A 12802-nucleotide genomic window follows, 5' to 3' on the forward strand; every position below is an offset into this window, starting at 1 on the left:
GAGCAGCCAGTCCTGGGGCAGAGAAAATCAACAGGTGTGCTTCTGCAATGTTTGGCTTTTCCCTTTTTGCCTCTTGCTCCTCACAGTTTTCTTCAGGGCACAGGTCTCGTCTTAATCTGCTCGCTGTGAAAATCCAGGGAAGTGCTTGGACATGACACCAGGTCTTTCCAGCTTCTCTACATAAATCACCCTAATTTAAAATAAATTTCTAATGGGAATGTTTGACATAAAACTTTTCAGCTGGCAGAGCATTGCCTGCCACATGCAATGTCTTTCTTTCTGGAAACTAGTACCACAGGAGAGCCTGAAAATTGCCTTCTTGTAATGGGACTGCCTTCTTTGCATTGATTTTTCTATCATTTTCAGCCATGAGTTAGAGGACGTTTCAATCCTGCCACTCCAGCATCTGAAAAGGTAAAGCATTTTGCTTGTGGTATTGCAGTGACTATTTCAACATGGCTGGAGTTAGTTGACAAAAGGGTGTTTTTAGGATGACTTTGGTTTTTAACTGCCTCTTTAAAAACAAACAAAATATAAAAAATTATAAAAAGTGCCCTTTAGCCATGGAGCTGTACAGCACAGCAGCAGCACAGTGAGGACAGAACAAACCTAGCCAAAAAAACCACAAGGTCAGGGAAAACTTGATAGTGTTCAGCCTATGGATTTTTGACTTGTGGAAAATTTGTCATGAGATGCATTCTGTTTTGGCTGCTAACATTTTTATCTTTTTATTAACACCACAAAATATTTGAGATGAGCATGAGCAGAGGAGAAGCTAATAGGCATAACTGGGTGTGTTAATGAGCAGGAAATAAAGTAATTACAGAATTGAGAAGGAACCTTGCATTTTTGGATCACTGTTTCAGTTCCTACCAAGACCAGCAACAACCCTGGGGTTTCTACTTGCTCTTTGCTCATTTCTCTGCATCTCACAGAGAAGGTGGAAGAGATTTTGTTTTTCCAGGTGCTTTTTCCCTCTCTCCTGCTAGCAGACTCTGGTGGAAGCCCAGGGACCTGGCTAGGGCTGGCCATTATTCCCACTGCTAAGCTAGGACATCCATAGGATAAGTTGCTCCTACACTGAAGCCTTTGTACCTGAGCCCCTTCCCAGCTGATTCTCCTCCCTTCATTTACTTATTTTCTTGAACAGCAAAAAAATAAAGAGTTACTTTCTATTGCTAAGACAGTAAGGTGGGTATGCCATTGCTTAGTATAGCTGAGGGATTCAGGAGCATCATTCAGCAGGTCCAAAACATTGGTGCTTTCATAACACCTGTTAGAGTATTTGAGATGGAAAATCTTGCAGCAAATGAGATGAGCCTCTTTCAAAAGGTCTCTTTGTTTTTTAAAGCTTTTGGAAGACTCCTGAGACATGAGCCCAGAAGGCTGCCCATTTAATAAATGAGAGACCAAATTTTGTTTAATATTGTTGGTTTCAGAGAAGATGCTCCTGGCAGATGCTGTTTATTGAAACAAAAGCTTGATGGCTTTTGCTAATGATGGTGTATCCTACAAAATATTTATGTTCTGGGAATACTCTGAGTTGTGATCTTTTGGTAGGAGTTTTTATTGATGGAGTCTAGTACCCCATTATGGTAAATTTATCCTTTCCTCAGAGTTATATATATAAAACCTTTTCTCTGTCATTAGTTTTCCTGTCTGCAGAATGAGAATTAGCATTGCAGGATATTATGGTATGGGTGAAAAGATGAATCGTTACTCTTTGGAAAGGTAATTAACCTCCAAAGGCATCTGCCAGAGAGCTGCCATTACACCATCAGCTGCACTCTGTTTCAGTTTTAGCCTTTCCCTGTCCTCCTCCAGCTCTGAGGTGTGTTGTTTATCAGCTCAGCTCAGAGCAAGCAGGAAGATGGATACCCTCAGCACAACACCTGCGAGGAGCAGGGTGACAAACGCAGGGCTTTCAGCAGAATAACACCCTGTGCTCTGCTCTCCTGCCATCAGGATGCAGGGCAGAGCTGTGACCTTGGCAGTGCACCTGAGCAGGGGTTGGCAACACCCAGGGATGCTGATGAATTGTGCTGGCTCAGTGCAGGGAGGGCTGCTTGGTAATGCAAGCCTGTGTCAAGGAAAGAGGAGACCCTTAGGGCAGGGCCCTTGGGTGAGCCCTGCTGGTCTGTGGCAGGGAAGGACAGCTGTACAAAAGGCACATGGACTTTGTGAGAGAGGGAAGGGGAAGAGCATCTCTCTGGCTGGCAGCTCAGGTATGAATCCTGGCATGAGTATGCTCTAGCACTGGGAGAGAAATACTCAGCCTGTCTGCAGGCACTTGTTTGCTAGTAAACAAGAAACACTGTTCCAAACAGAGATGATTAATGGCAACAGAAAAATTTAGGAACTGGGTGGAGAGCTTTATTCTGCCTTGATCACAACTACTCATTATGTCAGTATGTTCTGATTTTTTCAGACTAATGGAAGGTGTACAGTCATACAAACATGCAACTGTGCACTGATCTCACCCTCAAGGGACTGTGGATTTATCTCTAATGCTGTCAGATTTATTTATAAAAGATACACTACACTCACAAATGCTCCATTGTGCTCTGTTGTTTGGAAAAGAGTGAAACCTGGTCCCAGTGAATAAGGCAAAATGGAATAGGGTTTTAAAGTCTTTGCCCTCCCAAATGAAGTGATTTTTAATTGAAACCTTTGATGAGTTTCTACCAACATACATGAAAAAGGAAAAGACAGTGAGGATTTCATACAGATTTCCTGGCAAAGAATTTTGTCACAGTGCTGGAGGAGTGCTCACCCTCGTGTGACAATGATGGCAATAACCAGTCTTTTGCTGCTGCTGTTTCTGTCTCAATGCATGTTTTCCTATTAAGACAATTTGGGTCTCTGTCACCTTTCAGTGACCAAACTGTAGTTTAGCTTTTCCATAACAAAGAGCTCGAAAGATGGTGGAGATGTTCAAGACACATCTCAAACAGGAAAGGCTCTCATGCTTCCTGGGTTTCTTGTCTTCCTGGGAGCCCTGATTTTTTCCTAGGCACTTTTTGGTGTTATTGCCTACCTAGGTTTGTACATGCAGTCTACAGTGTTGGAGGGAATGCTCTTACTAGTTCAGGAAAGATTTCCAGAAACTTTGAGGGGTTTTCTCCCTCCTCTTATATGTCTGTTGCAGCATGTGTATGTTGTGCCACAGCTGTACGTGGCTTTGCCTTCCCCCTCCGTAATGTGGTTGGATTTTTTGCAGATGGGCATGTGAATATCTGTTTGCAAAAAAAGCATGGCTTCTTGTACAAAAATCTCTGCTTTCATAAGAAGCCCATTGTTCTCAGCAGATAGTGAGCTCTCTTTAAACCTCAGCTCTTCAGTAAGAGCCAAATGCCACAGTGACAGAATTAAACTCACCTTGGTATAAAGACACTAGGGATGCATCTAAGCAGTGCTTGAAGCTTTCAGGTGAGGGCAAGTGCTGCTGCATAAAAACCAGCAATTGTTTCCAAACTCTGTTAGTGATTTGTATTTCACTGTTTATATTGCATTCAAATCAGGAAATGATGCACCTCTTGTAGTGCAATGCTCATTTGAATCCATGGGTTCCAGCCTCTGCCAGTCAGTGGGAGTCTCTGCATTGATCTTGGCAGGCTCTGGACAAGTGTAGGCAGAGAAGACTGATTTTGTCACCAGAATGATGAGCAAGCTGCACCCCCTCTTCTGTTATTGAGAGCTCAGCTCACTCAGGCCTTCTCCTCAGGTTCTTGTTCCATTCCAGGTAGTAATTAGATTTCACATGTACATCCTTACATCCCCATGCAACCCTTGCCTGGTAGGTAATGCTTTGTAAACAACCATCCTTTGCCAGAGCAGTGCTTCCCCACATCTTTGAGCCTGAGAGTTTCTGCAGGGGAAGCATTTCCTCCTAACAAACTCTTTTGTATCTCCTGACAAATGGCTCTACTGAAAGAATTGTGAATTTGTGTGGGTTTGTTTTTTATTTGCTGCCTCTGCTGCTTGAAGTATCCTCAGGAAGGTCAACTGACCTTTATCAAGCCCTGGCCAGTGGCAAGATGGTATCCATAATGAATGTACTTCAAGTAGCCAGTGCTCCAGCATGAGTGGTTTAACATCTGACCCCTTCCGTGCAAACAGTGCAAGACACACAAGATACTTGACTCCGTTTCCTAGAGGAGAGAAAACTCCAACTGTGTACCAGATAGGGTGTAAAATATCATGTACTTATGACCTAGCTGGGAGAATAATGCATCCAGTCCTTCACTTGGTTAAACAAGACAATTCCTGCAGCTTGTTTAGGTTTTTCACTATATGTGTGACCTGTACTGCTGTCTGGGAAGATGCAAAGGTTACTAATTTCCAGGTATTGTTTAGGTTTCTTTTGCTGTCAATTGCCTAACTCTCTAGAGGAGAAATACCTTAGTTAAATCATTAATATATGGACAAGCAAAAAACAAGGCAAATAACAGCCTTGAGACTGTAACAAGTACTTTTCACTTGCTATGATACAGGACATACCATCTCGTGCTCCTCACTGACCAGGGTTTTTACTGACACTCAGATTGTGTTCCTCCATGTCATGATGGAAATGCTTTCCCAGGCAAGCAGAGGTGAAGCACCAAAGGCAGGGAGTGCACCATGGGGTGAGAGCTGACTGAGAGGTGCGTGAGTGACTAGAGTGAGGTGGAGCATAAATGAAGGGCTTCCTCACTACTCTCACCTATTTTAATCCATTGTTCTTTTCTTAAAATTAAGAAAATGGCCCATATTAAGCCAAGTATAACACAAACATGTTTACTGAAGTAACCTTTTCTCTACCTTAGGGTTTTTTCCACGTGAGTTGTCAGGCCAGCCAAACACAGAGTGTACCACAGGGAAATGTTGCTGGGAAATCACTGTTCTTCCCTGTGTTTGAGGGGAAAAAAATGGGAAGATCCTTTCAAAAAGGGAAAGGCTCATGCATTGGCCTCATAATTTTTAAATTTGTATGTCTTACAGCATTTCACTCTCTTAGTAAGGGCATGGCTTTCTACTCATTGTGAGGGGTATTTATTGCAGTGTCCCTGAGGTTTTCATGTCTGATTGTCTCCTTGGGGAGAAACAGTTGAAGTTTGGAGGGGACTCTGATCTCCTTTTGAATGACAGTCATCTTTGCAGTATCAGGGAAATGTCCATATCTGTTAAAGCACAAGCTACTGTCTGTTCTGCACTCTGGAAACAGCAGTTTGGGGTCTGTGGAATTAAACCTGTACTGGATATTCTTATCTTAGCAGCATTTGCTGGGATATTGATGTGCTGGAGCTTGGGTGGGGGTGAATTTGCTCTGGAGGCTTGTTAGTTTCTCTTTTTGCTTAGGAGTCAAGTGGTTCCTCATGTGAGGGCACAATAAACCCTTTGTAGGGATTTTACACTGACATTTGATCATTATGTGCAGGTAGATTTATTGTTTGGTATAATTTTAAGGGCAACTAGGCTTTGAAATACTCCCCTCTGTGACCAGAGGATACACACAAAAAGTAATGGTAATATTTCAAAGCAATCATTTGGAATACCTTCTTATACTCAGAAAATTATGATCATTTATTCCCTGTTCCTAATTCAGTACTCATCCTGATTTAGAGATTTTAATTTTACTCGTAATGTTATTACCAGTTGTTAAATTATGGAAGTCTATTTTTCTTCTGTACCTCTGATCTAGATAAATGCAAAATCAGAAGTTACTTGAACTCATTTGAGATTAAATAAAAGAAAAATGAGAGAGAAGCTTGAGGAGGTGGAAGTATTTCAGGATGTTATCACATATTGCCTGAGCACTTAGATTCCAAGATGATACATACCTAAAAACGCCAAAGACAGATGTACCTGGCATTATCTCACCCTCTAAATGCTTGGTAAAATTACAGAAAAACTGAAACAATAGAGAAAAGGGAGTTTTTATTCTTTTTATACCTCCACCTGTGACAGTTACCCTTAAGAAAGCCTGTCACATCTTTTGATAAAAGGTCCATCCTCAGTTTTAAATGGGAGCTGTCTATGCTGAAGCAGAGATTCAAAAGCACTCTCTATAAACAGCCCCTCGGGAGCCTTTAGCTCCCTGCTAGCACAACAACAAGAGGAAAAGTCAGCTCCTGAGTCAGGCTGGCCTTTTCAGGGGAGGTGTGGGGAGCCTGAGCCCCTGGCAAGGCTCTGCCACTCAGCCCAGGTGAGCACCAAGGCACCCACGGGGCAGCTCCCAGCCCTTCTGCCCTCACAGAAATCATCCCAGCCTCCGAGGAGCCAGGCACAGAGTCCTCCTCTCCCCTTGTCTGGAAGAAAATGAAGCTGCACTCTGCTCTCACAAGCAATTTTAAGCATATGTCAGATAAATGTATGTGGCACCAAACAAAAAGAAGCAAGAATTGAGGCCAGCTCCTCCCCAGGTGTAGCATGGTGCAATGCCTTGCACTCTCAGGGAACTGTGACCATTTAGTACACATGAGGGTCTGTCCCCAAGCCTGCTGTGAGCAGACAGGGATGTGTCCCTGATCTCTGCAGCTGCAGGAGTGTGGATGGGAGGGAAGCCTGTCATGAGCCCAGACTGTCCTTCTCTGGCCCCTCCTTTTAGCACAGACTGTTATCCAGGACACTTGCAGAAAAGGCTTTTTATTTAGTGGTGAAAACTCTCTGAATGCTGCTGAAGGACACTGTTTTTCTCTACCACACTTGCACTGTGTCCAGGAGAAATTGATTTAAAAACAAACAGAAAAAACCTCTCCCAAGAGCCATCCAGGGTGAATTTACTAAATTGTTCACGTGGGAGGGAATGGAAAGGTCTGCATCCTGCTGGTTCCTTTTCTGCAGCACAGGAGAAAGGCAGTGATGGACAGAGCATGTGTGTGAGCAGGAGGGAACAAGGATTTCTGTGTGGCTGCAGGATATGAGGAGAAACAGTGAGTAGCAAGAACCTCTCCTTTGAGACAGAAACACTTTAAAATGTTTCTCTGAAAGGGGATGCCTAGTATAGCCTTGGTGAGGGAGGGTGTGGGAAACACAAAAAACCCTTTAGAGCTGCTGCAGTGGTGAGCTCGATGGTGCCACCCAGAGTACCTTTTTGCATAATATATGATGCTCTGTGTGGGTCTGGAAACGGGGAAGATTAAAGCAGATGATCTTTCTGCATGCAAAGCAGCCAGAGACAGCATGATGGATTATTACTGAATACATTTCTGGCCGTGCATAATTGTGTTCTGATCTTCCTTGTTGAAGTTCTACCACCATCTCTCTGCCAGACTATGTCACTTAACTCATAAGAGGCAAAAATTCTCTTTACTTATCCATGTTCTGACCATAGTTCTCTCTGGGGTCACTTGCATTTGAAGTAGGTTACTGCCAGCTCCAGTAAAATATTAAAATGGCACCAAAGCATCCAGAGCAGACCAGCAAGGGGAATCAGGTAACTGGCTGCATGTAAGGTCTGGGAAAAGTGTCTGTTCAGATTTTGAGAGGCATGAGCTTTGTTTAACACTTTGTGGTTATTTCTGCACTGTCTGATGTCTGATTTGCACTGAGAATATTAATGCAGAACAACAGAGGGGGATTGCTCTGTCATTTACTTTCCTGTCATTTCTATTTGACCTTTATCAGAAAAACACTGTGCAGTATATTTACTGAACAAGGGTTAAATAATCCTTAACACATAGTGGTGAATAGTACAGAAGTCTCTCTTGCTTGCAGAGTTTCAGGAGCCCTGAGATCCCAGGGCTGAGGGACAGGCAGGTGGCCCTGGTCTGCACAGCTGAGCTGCAGCTCTCCTGGCCATGACACTTGTGGTGACGTGGTTTGCACTGCTGCCCTCTGCATTGGTTCAAAGAGCTTTATTGCAGGCTTGTCACTGTGGGTCATTAGCTGCCTTTACATCTGCAGGATGTTACCTATGTCAAATAGTCTATAGTTAATTTATCCCCTGCATTAAACAACTTTTAATTGTACATGGTACCTATGAACACTTAGGTACCTTTCACTTCTTAATAAATACAAGTGAGAAATGCAGAAAGTGCCAGAAAATGTCCTCCTCCTTTCTCTTCCCTAACTCAGTAAAGAAAAACTGGAAATTTAAGGAAATATTTAAATCAAACTTATGTTTAGAAATTTTTTCCTCAGAAATAAATAGCGAAAGTTATTTTGAAGCAAGGTTTAAAAAGGAGATATTACTCCTTCACTAAAGTCCCAGAAGCATTTCAACAGTCTTTATTTCAGCACTTATCATATTGGCAATTACTTGAGAGATATCTATACAGATATATCTAAGTGTAGCTATACCCACAAGCAGTCTTCAATTTGCATTCACTATTACTGCTGGTCCTTAATATCAGGCTGTGCTAATTAAGTCGTAATGAACAAATGTGCATCATTTGCTTTCCAAGCTTTTTCATCTAAAAATGTGAGATTTTTATGTTCTTTATGACATTAATTCTCCACTTACATCCTGTTACTGAGCCTTTTGGATATAACCTTCAAGAATATCGATGCTTTCTATTTTCAACATTTTAATTTCTAGCCTTAAAAAGAGGTGTCAACAGGTGAAAAGTGTACTTTAATGCCTTATTATGCTGCTCAGCTTCAACTCTAATACTATGAATATTTTTCATTTATTCAAAATTAAAGAATTCGTGCCATAAATATACCCCACAGTATTTTTATGTGATAAATAAATGATACAAATAATACATTTTTTCACTCTCAAAGACATAAATATGGTTTAATTTGGATCAACACATAGCTAGTAGGAGTATATAATTTTTTTTGATGCTTCCATTTTTCCTTTAAAGATGTCTGGAATTGTCTCATTCCAATTTGCACAGAACTCAATAGAAAATGACACATTTATAGAAGGCAACTGGTTGCCTCTAGACAGCAAAAGCTGTGACAGCCATGTCAGTGTTCAGAGGGCAAGAGAAGCATGAGGAGAGCATGTGTGTTTCCATCTGAGAGGCTTCAGGACTTTGTGGTTCTTTCCATACCTCTTTCCATCCCCTGCTAGATGCATGTTTCCCCTACATGGCACTAGAAAGTTGCAAGCGGGAAGTTCAGGGATAGGGGGAAAAATGGAAACACAAACCTGTCCTGCAACCCCACAGTCTTTTTCTTTTTTTCTGATGGCAGCATCCTACTGCTGCCTTGCTGGGCTGTTTTCCCTTTGGGACTTGTGGGGGTTTCACTGTTTTTACTCTTGTCTGTCATCTATGTCTTAGGCATAGTCCATTTTTCCTCTAGAGAATTAAGACAATGCACTCAGGAATTGGTTCATGCAAGTCATTCCTGAGCAGAACCAAAAAGCCTTGAAAGTGATGAAATGTGTTTGTGTCATCTGTGAATGCATTGATATTTATCCCTATTATCCTTCACATTTTCAATTCAAGCAGCACATAATTTATCAGCTCTGTTGTCAAATGCTGCATGTAATTGTGTTAAGTAGAAAGCTTAGTGAGAGAGGGGAGAGCAGATGGGGAGAAGATAACCATTCACTTTTTCCCAGGAGAATTGCAGAGCAGACCTTGCTTTGAATTTGGTGGCCATCTACTCTTTTCAAGTACTCCCATGGCACATGTTATAAAAGTGGAGCAGTATATCAGATGGAAGAGTGCAGTTCAGCAGGGGCAGCACAGGTAAATGTCTCACTGGAATGATGCAGAGCAGGAGATTGGAAACGCTTCAAGGGTTTGCCAAGTTCAACAGTTGCATTGCAGCCCCTGCTCATTGGCTTCACTCTGAAAAAGAAGTCCCTTGGATACAAGATGCCAGTGCACTGCAGGGTCTTCTTTCAGTGTCAATATTATGCTACTTTGAGTAGAATTTAGTTTAGTTCTTTTAATGTCCTTCATGAAAACATGTATACCACACAGTTAACAGATGGCACCACTTAGACTGGGGATGTCAGCTGCAAAAGAGGCAGGAAAAAAGCCACTGACGTGCTTTAATTTCTGTAGGACAACATGGCTCTGTCTGTGTGCCCTGGTTGTTCTGTATTCAACAGCTGTGGAGTCACAATAGACGACCTGACAGATCGCTTAATGTACTCTGCAGAGTTGCTAATTAAGACACACAGTTAGGGAGCACACCAGTAAAGTATGCCTCTGAAAGTAGCAAAGGGGACAACTTGTGGACAAGGGCCTCCACTTTATTCCCCACACTAAGGCTCCTGCAGCCTGTGACAGCAGGTTCTTCTGTGGCTTCTCCCTTTCTCCTTTTCTCATCATGACCTGTGGTGTGTTGACAGAACAGTCCTTTGGAAAGTATTCTTGCTTATGTCTTTGTCTTAGCATGGACAGATTCTCACCAAGATTTTTTGCATCTTGTAGGCCTAAAAAATGACATGGAAAACATGTAGATCTTCCTGCTAGCTGTTCTGTTTCATTCTGGAGGAGCTGCAGTGCAGGGAGCATGTTGGGAACGGACAGACATCTTGATGGATTTCCCTGGACCTGGTAAACCTGGTTAGGAGAGTGCCCGTCTGCAATTCTCTTCTTCCAGCACACTTAGGAAAGCACTGAGGAAGTACACTGCCGATGGAAGGAACAGACTCAGTGCCTGCAGTATGAGGTAGGGAAAGAAATCCTTTTTCTTTCTCTTGTTTATTCTTTTGGTTGTGAATGGAGATAGGAAATTCCAATAAATCTCTGTGTTCTCCCAAGGGAACGTTGTGACCTGGAACCTCAGCACCGTACTAACTTTACCCTTAAGCCTAGTCTTTGAGTCGGATATGTTTAAAAAGAGATTTCTTTAGTTAGGTTTGGTTTCCCCATGGAAAGGATGCTGCTCTGGTGCAGAGCAGTGCTATGCTATTACTCCATCAGCAGAAACTTGTAGGGCTTTGCCTTTTCCCCTGTTGAATGCTGAATCTGTGCTGTGAACCTCAGCAGCATTGCCTGCTTGAACAGGACAAAACAAGGCAGCTGCTGAGCTGTCATAGGGATGGGAGGCACCAACTCCTGCCACCCACAGAACCCTTCAGCCAGCCTGGCTGGGAAAAGCTTTTCCTGCTGTGATGAAACCGTGCCCCATGCACCCACTGCACTGACTGTGACTGAGGAGTTTTGTGCTGTGGCTTGAAAAGAAAACAGGGAAATAGGATGTGGCCTGCTCTGGTGTGTCAGCCATTTGGGAGCACTAACAGTGACGAGTGCCTGTCTTAGGCAGAACAGGGGGTGTGAGGGATTTGAGCAATAAGGGATGTCAGACTGGTAGTTTGATGTCAGCCCTCACTGTGCCAGAAGAGCAGCTTGTACCCTCTTAATAGATTAGCAGAAATTTCTGTGCTGCTCTAGCATATTATCAGCAGTTTGCCTCTGTTTTGCTACAGAAATAGATTAAGCTTTAGCTGTGCTCCTATCAGACCAATTTTCTTTGCCTTTTTTTTTTTTTGAATAATAGTCAGATATTCTCATCAGTTTTGTCCTACAAGCAAAGCCTTGAAAAAACCCTGAAGAGCTGACTGAACAGTTGCTTTTCTTTCAGCATCTGTAGCTGTCTAATATTTTGCCTGTCTGTCTCTTCAGGTGCACAGGGGAGAGAGAACTGCTCTCTCCAGTCTGTATCAAGACAAGCAGAACTTGATCAGCTGGGGAGAGAGGACGAACTGCCACAGCAGTGCCAAAATTTCTGGCTTGTGTTCTTGAGCTCTGCTGTTTGTGTGTCAAAAATTGAAAGTGTAACTGGGTGAGTAATCATCAGGCCATGAAATTCCTAAGTGTTTGGGTTTCAGCCAGGTCTTTAGTGGGGATTTTGTGAGTCCAGTTTTAAGTCTTCCTTCCATTTATTATGGGAATTGTGTAATTTATGCAATTCTGGAAGTGTGGAACCAGGCAGTGCTTTCTATCATTGCTATTTTATCAAGTGCTCTGGTGACCTGTTACCCTTCTTATAAAATCAGAATTTTGTAAGTATTTAAAGCAAACTGACATGTGAAGGAGCTTTGTATATAGTTCTGGATACTCACTACCACAAGCTAAACAGACTTAGATTTGCTGAAACAAAAAAAAAAAAAAAAAAAAAAAAAAAAACAACAACAACAAAAAAAAAACACCAAAAAAACCACAACAACAACAAAACACTCCTGATGCTGCTGTTGTAATATAAACACCTGCTATGGTGAGGTCAGGCATCAATGACCTCAGTGGCAGAGCTTTCTTTAAGCAATTTTGCAAAGAGTGAATGTTTCTTTCATGCACAAATTGCTTTTTGTGTTAAAGTTCTGCTTAAGAGCCTCATCTAAAGTCAAATCACTACAATGCCACTACAGCACTTGTCTCACAAGCTGAATCCTTTGTTGGATTTAGTATCTCCTATAACTTTTAGCCTAATACTTACCTCTTGGCAGACTCTTCAGGCATAGCCAGTAATGAATTCAAGACAGATTTCATGCCTGAGCCAGGAATTTATTTATCTTACTTCTATGGATGCACAGAGTGGAAAGGCAGGGTACTGACAGCGTGTCTTGCTGCCATGCACTGAGAATTCTATTAAAAACATATCCCTAACTATTTTTATACATCTGAATCCTGTGCAACAACTTACTCTAATTGTGTCTCAAAATGTGTCTGACCTGTGGTGAAACTACATCAGCATGAAAGGAATCTTCATTGGACAATTGGACAAATGGTGAAAGGACTTAACTGTGCTTGGATCTTTTTTCTTTTTTTTTTCTTTTTCTGGACAGACTTGCACACCTGGATTGAGGTTCTGGTGATGCTGTAGGCTTTTTGTGTGATGTTGCAGAAATATATTAGTATTCATGACCTAACTTAGAATGTTATTAATGCTCTCCTGCACTCTGCTTACAGAG

At 42.2% G+C, this 12802-nt stretch overlaps 1 long non-coding RNA gene across 1 annotated transcript in view; it reads left to right on the forward strand.

Annotated features, from left to right (window-relative positions):
* Window positions 1–6673: 6673 nt before the first annotated feature.
* Window positions 6674–12802, forward strand: part of LOC134421678 (uncharacterized) — a 32498-nt gene continuing 26369 nt past the window's right edge. Inside the window, exons 1-3 of the long non-coding RNA XR_010028660.1 lie at window positions 6674–6911; window positions 10320–10560; window positions 11517–11676. This is a non-coding gene — a long non-coding RNA (uncharacterized LOC134421678). The remainder of the gene's footprint in view (window positions 6912–10319; window positions 10561–11516; window positions 11677–12802) is intronic.

Source organism: Melospiza melodia, chromosome 9 (genome assembly GCF_035770615.1).
Source record: "Melospiza melodia melodia isolate bMelMel2 chromosome 9, bMelMel2.pri, whole genome shotgun sequence".
Lineage (NCBI taxonomy): Eukaryota > Metazoa > Chordata > Aves > Passeriformes > Passerellidae > Melospiza > Melospiza melodia.